A 10,096-nucleotide genomic window follows, 5' to 3' on the forward strand; every position below is an offset into this window, starting at 1 on the left:
AAATAAATAAATGTACTATATCACATAAAAAAGAAGCAAGGACAAAAATCACATGATCATCTCAATACACACAGAAAAGGCTTTTGACAAAATGTAACATCCACTCATGATAAAATTCCTGAAGAAAATAGGTACAGAAGTACTTTATTTCAATCTGATAAAAGCCATTTATCACAAACCTATTGCCAACATCATATTAAATACAGAAAAACTGAAAGTTTTCTCTCTAAAATTAGGGAAAATGCCAGATATAGTGGCACACTCCTGTAATCCCAGCACTCAGGAGCCTAAGGCAGAAGGATTGCTGTGAGTTCAAGCCCTGTCTGAACTGCATGGTGAGAACCTGTCTCAAAACAACCAAAATATACATACATACATACATACATACATACATATATACATACGACTGGAACAAGACAAGAATCTCTATTATCACTCCCCAAAAGATCCAACTAAAAAATGGGCAATAATGTGTAGACAATTTGCAACAGCAAGCAGAAACACCAAAAAGACACCCAGAATTTGGAGGCAGATTTATTTATATCAATAGGCATTGATTGGGATCATTCCTGGAATCTTAGGCCCTGATCTCTGATGGTCTAGGGCTTTTATATGATGCACAAGCAGAAGTACAGAGGAGGTACGAAGCCGAGACAGAAGAGCCTGGCAGTTCTTCTGATTAGCTAGCAGGGTGAGATCATTGGTTACATGGGTAAATTAATGATTATCAGTTTATGAAGCTTGATACAGTGGTACAATCAGGCATTTTGTATGTTCTGTCATGCTCTTGTGGTTACACGGGTCAAGAAAGTAATTATAAAGCCATGAAGCAGTTACAGAGCTAGGTAGTTTGAAAGAACGAAGTTTTTAAAAAGAACAATTTCTCTTGTACAGTTTTTCCCTTTCAACTTCACAAAAGAAGAACAACAAATGGCCAAGAAATACATGAAAAAATGTTCAATATCACTGATCATTAGAAAAATGCAAATTAAAACAACAGTGAGATTTCACCTTGCCCAAAAAAGAATGGCCATCATCAACAAATCAAATAATAACAAATGTTGGTGAGGCTGTGGAGAAAAAGGAATCTTTCTACACTGTTGTTGGTGAGATAAACTAGTACAGCCACTCTGGAAATCGGTAGAGAGATTCCTCACAAAACTGAAACTAGAAATCCCATTTGAATCAGCTATCCCCCTTCTAGGTACCTTCCCCAAACGGTTAAAGGTTATAGTGATAATTGCATACCCATGTTTATAGCAGCACAACTCATAACAGCTAAATCTTGGAAACCACCTATTTGACCATCAACAGATGAAAGGATAAGGAAAATGTTTATATGCAATGAAATATTATTTTGCCATAAAGAATGATAAAATTCAGTCATTTGTAGGAAAATGGATGCACCTTGAGACAATAATGTTGAGTAAAACAAATCACATACACAAGCTTGAATATCTAATGGCTTCCCTTATATGATAAACCCAACATATAAATAAAGAACAAGGGGCTGGGGATTTAGCTCAGCGGCACAGTGCCTGCCTGTTAAGCACAAGGTCATGAGTTCGGTTCCCAGTACCAGAAAAAAAAACAAAAAAATAAAATAAAATAAAATAAAATAAAATAAAGGTAGATAATAGAAATTGAGAAGATAAATCTTTTGCAGATGGGAAGAAGACCAAGAGAGGGACAAAGGGAGGTGGGAGGGAAGGGAAAGTGAAAATAATTAAGATGTTTTATATACACGTTCCAACTCCTCATGATAATTGTAATCCCTAAGTACTGGAAACACACACTAATATCATCTTAAAACAGATGAAAAGATATTCCGAGTATAGGGCCTCCAGAAAATAAAAATTCCAGAGAAGAATGCCTTGAGCTTTCTCAGGGGTTAACTCCTGCCAGCCTGCAATACTTCCTCTGGCTTCTAGGTTGAAATATTTCACTTTTATTGTCTTTGTAGATATAACATAAAAGAGAAAAAGCAAACTGGCCTGCAGAAATAGATCCCAGGTGGACCTGAGGCCTGGGCCCTGCTTCAGAGCAGGTGACCATGAGAATTTACAGTTACAACAAAGGTAAGAATGGTCTGAGGATGCTTTGACTGGTTAGGTAGCCAACTAGCCTATGTTTCTTGAACAGTCAAGAGAAATCCCCAAAATATGAAAATTCCTGTGAAGTGACAGCTTATCTTCTTGTAGATGGTAGATTTCTTGCTTTGTGTATGTTGGGGCATCTGTGCTAGGAAAGTATGCAAGTTAGGAAAACCAATGAACCAATCTGAAAGTATTTTTTGCCTTGTTTTGTATAACCACAAAGCAGATGAGTTTTTATATACTTTGCAATAAAGGAAAGTTATAGTCATAAACAGTATGCTGGCATTTTCTCAGTCACAGCACCACCACAAATGGATACACACATGGCTCTTACAAACATTCCCGATTCAAAGGGGAAGGCAGGTTGAGGAATACTTGTTGAGTGAAGGAGCACTAATCACCAAGGGGGAGAAGGACTTCATCTGAAGCATGTAAAGGTGATGGTGAGAAAATCTAATCTCATCCAGAAGCGAAGGACCAGTTGAAGACAAAACAGAGCCACGCAAAGTATAAATACTTGTCAAAGCACTGAACAAACAGAAAATACAAGGCTACCCTGGGATGCTATATCTTTTTAAAAACTGAAAGTGTGAAATAATTTGAGGGTTACATTGTTGAGCATTGATGGAGACACCTGCTGTTGGAGATATGCAAGCACTGAGGTTTTAGTCAGTATCACTTAAGGTGTCAGGCTATATAAAACTAGGTATTGTTTAAGTGCAGGTAAAAGGAAAACAAGTACAGATTTAAATGTATTATTTAGACTTTGGGGGCAGTCAAAATAAGTAGCCCCCACTGATTTCATATCTTGGAGGTAAAGTGTGGAGAGTAAGAAAGCACAAGGAAACATCCCAATGGCCAAGAAGTCATTCTGAGGTAAATGCCTAACTTTAAGAGAGAGGAGAGGCCTCACCAAGAACTGGGCCCCAACCTGTCACCATTTAGGCCAAGCGGCAGCACTGGAATGCAGGGCACCACGTCATCCCATCAATGACTCCACTGGTGTCAGCTGCTTTGTCTTTGGCACCCCAGATTCAGAACATTCATACATGTTCCAAATCACTACATGGGCTTTACCTTTTTCAAGTCCAACTTATATAATGTTACCTTTTGAACAATAATTCCAAAAACTATTCACTGAACACCTATGATGGACTAGTTATCAGCAAAAACACTTAGGATACAACAAGAAAAATGAATAGAATAATACGATCCCTGCCTTCACAGAGTTCACAGAGTGGAGAGGAGTAGGGAGTGAACATGGAAAGTATCAGATAATAAATAAAACAACAGTCTAACAAGAATGTAGAACACCTAAGCGCACTAAAGATATGTCTATCCCAGATATTACAGGTCAAAAATATTTCTGTTTCCCAGAGGAAATGACATCTATGATGAAGGTGTTGGCCAAATGTGTGTGTGTGTGTGTGTGTGTGTTAGAAGTGATTCACACACAGAAAAAAAAGAATACACAAAGGTCCAGAGACAATAGATGTCTGGCCTTCATGCCAAAACAGTATATGAAGCAAGTTTGGTGAGACCAAAGCATAAAGTATGATTGGGAAGTAGGAACAGTGAAAATCATATTAGAAATCAATAAACATAAAAGGAAGCCATTAGCGGTTTGGGGCAGAAGAGGGATGTGATCACATTGACACCTAAGGAAGACCATTCCGGCTGGTTGCTATAAGGAAGATGAGAGAAGAGAAAGAATCTAAGTGGGATGTCAGGTAAGAAATCCAGAAGACAGTGAGTGGCAATCTGCAGCACAGAGGAGCTGTGCCAAAGGAGGAAATACATAAAGGAACTTGGTATGCAAGTTCCTAAGTAGGTGGCATCAGTGACACGTAGCAGTTCGGTAAGTGTGAGAATGAGGAAAAGAAAGAAATCAAATATTTGGCCAGATAGCTGACCACAAATAACCACATAAATGATTGTACCATTTTTCAAGAAACAAAGAAAGAAGAGCAGGTCTGAGGAGGAAGATAAGTTCCAGTTTGAATATGATGAACTCAAGATACCTTTGAGACAGGCACACGAAAATGTCCAGTGAGCAACTGCTGACAGAAACAAGGAAAGTTGGATGCATAGGATTGGAGCTTATCAGGTAAAAAGTCTAATCGAGAGATAAAGTTGTGAAAGGCATCACTACATAAATGGCAATAGATACCAGAGGCTTGAATATAGTCCTCAGCATGGCAAGGTCATTTAGGACAAAAAAAAATCCATTTTTTACAGAAAGAACCACCAGGGGCCATATTTCTGAGAAAGGGCCATGTGGAAATATTGCATCCTAGTTTGTCCAATAAAGAGGGCACAGGGACTGAGGTGACTACCCTCTTCCTTAAAAGAATATAGATAAAATCTAAATCCATGACACAGAAGAATCGCTTATTATTATTATCGTCCGGAGGAGAGTGGTACACATGATAAGAAACTAGTGGATCTCTTATCTCAGAGCCTAGATCATGATGGCCCAGCAGAAGGAAGTAGAGCACGGGGTTAAAAAACCTCAGAAAGACACTATCTCCTCCCTTCTGCCACTGTGTATGTACCTGTGAGAAGTGTGAGAAGGGAAGAGACAGGGAAGAAAGGGAGAGCCCTGAGAAGAAAGTACCTCCAAAACACAAGAAAAGACCCCAGCAGTAGCAACCTGGCACCATCTGACCTGGTAGCCAGATACCCACACACAAATTCAGACCAGCACCCCCTCATACAGTGTATTTCCCAGATTGTACCCAACAAGGAAAGAGGCCTAACATGTTTTCCTGGTGAATCTCTGTTTCATTAACAAAGCTGGAGTTTCTAAGTTGCTGTTATATAATATCATATCGGCACTGTTGCTCAACATTTTCAAGAATACTTCTCACACATCTCCACCAAAATTGAGAAAATATTTCTTATCTGAGAAAGCCTTTCATTTGACAACATCCTTATTATTTTACCCTCTGCTCATGACATTCTGTTAAACTCATTTACAGTAACTGATAGTCTCCTCCTTTATTAGTATTTGTACCTTTGGGCTAAGGAGACTTTCAATTTGAGAATCTTTAATATTAAACTGATAAGAACAGATACTACACTTGATCTTAGCCAAAAGGCCAAGAAGTGATGAGAAAATCTTTAATATTATAAAACAAACTTCCAATTGGTTAGAGTGGAGTGAGCTTACGGGCTGGGGATTTAGCTCAACGGCACAGCACCTGCCTGGCAAGCGTGAGATCGTGAGTTCGATTCCTGGTACTGGAAAAAAACAAAAATAAAACAAAACAATACAAAAAGAGTGGCAGGAGCTTAGATAACTTTGTTTAAAATAGTATGCATCATGACTTTACAATCCCAGTTTTAACAATGGCAAAGTATGCTTGTTTGCCAAGTGTCTGGCTGGGTAGCTAATACAATTACATATAAAGTTACAAAAACACATTCTGAAGTCAAGCCATCTAAGACAGAGTCCAGTAAGCAAATTGCTAAAATGCTCATTACATGCACACACTCACCTTGACTATATGTGTGTCTTATGAGACTTCGGTGGTAGTGACATTGTTTTTGTTGTTCTTCTCATGAAGTATGCTGAACCCATCCTAAGCCACCACACTCCTGAAAATCCTGTGATTATTTTGCCTGGAATGAAACCTGCAAATCAGAAAGCTGAAAATTCTTTCAAATGTTTGCTTCCTTGTTCTGGCAATTTCCTCTACAGTGACACTGTTGGAACGCAAAAATCACAACATGACTGAGAGGACTGTCCAATAACAGCAAGAGGCAAAAGATCCTTGTTTCCCAGGAGATCAAGGTTGTACTAATTTAAAAACCAAACTCTCAGTTCTTTGCAAAAACAAAATACTGAGCAATAACCAAAAAGACTTCATCAATAATAAATGCTGTTAGGTTAATTCAGTCTTCTTCCAACAAAGCAGGAGCACCTGGTAGATTAAAGAAGGAAAGAGAGGATGTATGGTGTTGTTAAAGAGAAATGGATGGTAGTTCTATTTCACCCAATTCTCAGGGGTGATTCAAACTACACTGACATGGATCAGGCACCTACACACCACACGCATATAAATCGAGTCTATTGACATAGAAAATCACATGCAATCTTGATGACAAAACACAAGTGCTGAAAGGTGATTGTCATCACTCTATAATTTCAGGTTCATTGAAAGCAGCATTTTTCTCACTCTAAAGCTCATTTTTAAAAAATATTTATCAAGCAGTTTAAAAAATAGAAAACTTTAGGTCACCTGCTGAAAGTGAGCAATTATGAGTAATCAAAATTTGTCCACAGGATCCAAATCACAAAACAGCAAATTTCTATCATAAATATTTGACAGGTTCCATTGTCTAGTTATCCTCACTGAGGAAAATAACAAGTATTTGCTTTAGGAAGAGAAAAACCAACATTAGCCCCAAATCCTTTGTTTTCTTGGAATATTATTATAACACTTATAGCAGCATGTTTCTAAATTTTTCAAAACTATGCAAACAATTACAATCTCCACAGTACTGAGCTGTCAAGAGAAAGGGGACTTTGAGAAAATAAAGCCTGTGCAAGGTGACCTCACAAGCCACCAATGGGTATAGATAAAACCCTAAATCTCAGTTTATATCCTCCTGTTTCAACTTTCTCACTTAGGAAATGCATGCATGCTATTTCCATATTCCTTTCAAAAGCATGCCCCCAAGATTTCCAACTTGAAATAAAAAGCTTCTTGTCTTCATCTCAAAATATGGCACATGAATATATTAGAATAATAAAAGGACAGCCTAATTATTATATTTTGGGGGCACAGATCCATTACAATGCTTGGCTTATTCAGTAAATACTTTTGAAATTAATTAACCCAATTAAACATCCACGAAAATTCAATTTCTTTCATAAGTAAGTATACAAACAAGTTGACCCAAATCCATAAATCACACACTTATTTGAAATAGGATATATTAAGGAATTTTATGAGCTTTTTCCTCACTAAAACAGAAATGTTAAAGCAGAATAGTTTCCTACTTAAGTTCAAGAAGTTCAGGATTCTCCATTAACACTACAGAATGTGAGTCCTGAACTCTAACAGGTGTCAAGATATCAATTCATATCTGCCTCTCTCAGAGACACTGAAAAAAATTTTGGTCATTTAAACTGGTTTTGAAAATCATTAGGTATCTAAAGTATAAATGGAAGAATCACAAATTTGATCCTCAAGTTTGTTAGCTACTAGAAATTACATAGTAGAAATAAATAATGCAAATATCATCAGAGAATATCCAGAAGAGAAAAGGCAGAATGAAGGAAAAAAATAAAGGAAACTGATTAAATCTTGCATAAACAAAAAGAGCACGCCTCCTAATCCTAACCCTAAACCAAGAGACTGGAGAACTGATTTCTGATTAAACTACATTTTGATCTGGTCTATGTAGAAATACTTTTTAAAATATAATTATGGGTTCACTACTCTAGAGATTGAAAAATTCAAAATTTAGTTATCCGCTTCATCTTTAAATGATATATGTTTGGTAATTTTTAAAAATGAAGTACTAAGAAGCTTTTTCCTATCTATGCATCAGAGTCAACATATGGATTTCATCAAATTCACTTACTGGTTGTGATACTAATGTGATAGAAGACAACCACTCCCACATCTGAAAATGACTTTGGTGGGTTACCAAGCAGGCCTGGCAAAGGAAGTGCCTGGGCTGGGCCGACATCCTCACACTGAAGCATAGGGAGGCTCTACTGAGACTAATCTGTGGGAGGAAGAGGGAGAGAAATTCCACTCCCATGCAATTTCCTATGGAGTTTTCTTTTTCCCTCAAACCTAGAGGCAGTGTCTTCTTCGAAACCATGCAATGCGGGTGATGTGGATGCCTTGGGGTTTAGGGAACTGAGGTCTTGGGCCTGAATATATGAGAAGTGACTGTGGTTGGAGTTGCCTGCCACAGAGTTAATGACGAGAATTCTATGTGTGGAAAGTAACTAAGTTCCCACAAATAATGAGTGAAAGTGCATCTTTTATGTGGATTAGGTATGGGGAGAGAAGGTTGAGGGGAAAGAGAGGGAGGATACTAGCATGAGGTTATTTTTAGATACTGAACAAAAGGCCCTCCTGGAAGGTGAAGAGGAGCTCAGCTAAGAGGCGGAATATGAACAGTCATGACCCAGGAAAAGGAACTCCAAGCAGAGCCTGAGGAACCAGCCAAAGTAGGTACATCCACTCACTTCAAGGGACCTGGCCAAGACCCTAGCAATGATAGGGGAAGTCTCCAGAGAAGGAGAGAATGAAAGACAACTTTGATCATGCAATGGGCCAATCAGAGTTCATTACATTATTAGTCAAGGAAGATATTTCCTGAGTAGAAGCCAGCAGCAAATCACAACTTCTCTGGGAGCTAGACTGAGACACCTGGAAAACAACTAGTACACAGCAAAGAGGAAAAGAAAAAGAAGAGCAGAAGAGCAGAAGAGCAGAAGAGCACTGGGAATCAAGAAGGTTAAAAACCACAAGGAAACAGAAAATAACACAGAGCGAAAGAAACAGAAACACAAAGAGTGAAACCATCCAGAATGCTATTTTCAGCTTCTGGAGAAGCTGTATATCTGTCCCCTCAAGCACAAGTTTGTTTTCTCTTCTCTGAGTGGTACTGGGAGGCCAAGCCATCAAATGAAGGCTGGACTATAAAAAGACCCTCCAATAAAAGTAGAAGAGACAGCTATCCCAGCAGATGCACAAATCTCTTGTGTAGAAACACAAGTATGAAAATACAAAGCAACATGGCGCCTCCTAATTTTCATAATTCATCAGTAGCTAAACGCAAAGACACCAGAGTAAATGAAATGCCAAATAAAGAACTCAAAATATGATTTATAAAATGATTAATATCTTCAAAGAAGATATAAATAAACAGCTGCATGAATTAAGGAAGATAATGCAGAATATGAAGAAATTTATCAACAAAGAGACAGATTCTTAAGGAGAATCAAACAGAAATCCTGGAAACGAAAAGCACAATAAGTCACATCAAAAACTCAGTGGAAAGCTTTACCAATGCACAGTTTCAAGCCAAAGACAGAATTTCAGGGCTTGGATAAAAGGTGAAGGAATTATTACATGTAGACACTAAGAAAAAAAAAAAGAAATTATGAACAAAACTTCAAGCAACTCTGAAGTACAGTTAAAGAACAAACTTAGAAACTTTTGCTGTAGAAGACAGTCTTAAGGTTCAGATTAAAACAGGCCAGGCATGGTGGCACATGCCTGTAATCCCATTACTCAAGAGACTGAGGCAGGAGGATTGCTGTGAGTTCAAGGCCAGCCTGAACTATATAGTAAGACCCTATCTCAAAAAGACAAAAGTTAATTAATCAATTGATTGATTAATTAATTAAAATCTATTCAACAGACTAATAATAGAAAACTTCCCAAGTCTTGAGAAAGATATAGATAACTAACTACAGGAGATGTTTAGAACCCCAAACACATTTCCAGAGAACAACTTCCCCGTATCACATTATGTTTAAAATGAGAAGAGTACAGAACAAGAAAAAATATTAAAAGCATCAAAGGGAGAAACACCAAGCCACTTACATGGGCAAACCCATCAGAATAACTTCAGACTTCTCTGCACAGATCCTAAAGGCCAGGAGGGTATGGAACTATGTATTTTAAACCTTGAGTGAAAACAGCTGCCTGGTAAAATACCATATCCAGCCAAGATATCCTTCAAAATTGAAGGAAAAATTGCGACCTTCCAAGAAACAAAGTCCTTTTATAGTGCTCAAGAGGCCAAAAGACTTCCCATTACTAACAATGAGTAGATCAGTTATGCAGGCTCTCTAAGAATTTCCTTCAAGGGGTAAAGACTATTAGCCTCATATAGTGTTTAAATAGAGGCTACAGTGAGACAATAATAGATTTTGAGTTTACCTTAATAATGCATTTTTCAATGTCAAATTTATATCTAGTCATGGGTACCACTGGAGGTACAAGCACACACACACACACACA

This window comes from Chinchilla lanigera, unplaced genomic scaffold (genome assembly GCF_000276665.1).
Source record: "Chinchilla lanigera isolate Chin_1 unplaced genomic scaffold, ChiLan1.0 scaffold00045, whole genome shotgun sequence".
In the NCBI taxonomy this organism is placed as follows: Eukaryota; Metazoa; Chordata; class Mammalia; order Rodentia; family Chinchillidae; genus Chinchilla; species Chinchilla lanigera.